Below are 1,201 nucleotides of genomic sequence, written 5' to 3' on the forward strand. Positions count from 1 at the left end.
TACATGAGTTTCTGTGGATTTGCTTCTCTAAAGTACCCAGACTAACACACGAGGTATCTGCAGTGCCTGTTTTTGGGGTACCTTGGTCTACCTGTCACGGCAATTCAACACAGAACCTTCTCTTGAGCTCACACGAGTCATTCTGCCCCTATGAGAATCAACCTGAAGCCTGGCAGTCTGTCTGCCCCCCCTCCCCCGCTGACTAGTCAAGTCACCCCGGCTGGCCATCAACAGCTGGCTCTGTGGGTATCCGGAGCCAGCGCAGCACCCCTGCCAAGCTAGTGCCTTCCCAGGCGCTGATTTCCACGGTGGTGATGTTCTGCTTGGCGCAGGCCATGCTGTCTGGGAGCCTCGTTGAGGCCTCCATCGCTTCCCCGCTCATATAACAGGGCAGGTCGGTTTTATTGAAAAGTATCAGGCCTGGGGCTTCAGCAAGATATTCTGCAGAAAGGGAGCCAGGAAGTGGGTACAGGATGCAGAGAGCTGTGGGGGTGAGAGGCATCCAGCACAAAATGTTCCTGTAACGTTCCTTACCAGGGCAGATCCTGGCAGATCAATATCCATGCCGGCTGAGCATTGCGATAGAAAATATGTGGTGGTTCTGGGTCCCCTTTCTTTGGGTGCCCACTCAGCCAAGGGTTCCCCCAAAAGTCCATTTCTACCCTCGTGGGTGGCCATCCTTTGCTTCCTCTCTCATCAGGGAATGTCGGACCTAAGTCCAAGGGCTGCAGGTAGGTTTGAGGGAGGACCCAGTTGGTCCCATCGGGCTTCCCTGTTGAGTCCTTCTGGTGTGGCTCTGGGGGGATGCCAAGGTCCTGTAAGACCAGTGTCTAAGGTCATCATAGTGCTTATTCCATGGCTTGATTCACTTATTCAAAAGTGTCCACCCAGGACCGTAGAACCGGGTTTATTCTCCTCTTAGGTTCCCTACAATTATTGTTTAGCCTCCCTTCCCATTGTGAGTTTGCTCCTCCGCATTTATCCTGCATACCCGCCAACACAAAGATCCGTGCCTCCTCTGTAATGCAGATGCCCCCCTCCCCTGGTCTCCACTTATTTTCCAGACGTTCTCTCAGTCCCGTGAGGGCCTGTTGGGTTGTCGCAGCCTTGTCTCAATGTTGTGTGGCATCAAGTGAATGGTCTCCTCTTCCCCTTCCTGAAGCGGTGACCCCAGCCAATGAGAGGTCTTCTCTTCCAAGGA

This window comes from Echinops telfairi, unplaced genomic scaffold, assembly GCF_000313985.2.
Source record: "Echinops telfairi isolate 266 unplaced genomic scaffold, ASM31398v2 ScPeMD7_30;HRSCAF=105, whole genome shotgun sequence".
In the NCBI taxonomy this organism is placed as follows: domain Eukaryota; kingdom Metazoa; phylum Chordata; class Mammalia; order Afrosoricida; family Tenrecidae; genus Echinops; species Echinops telfairi.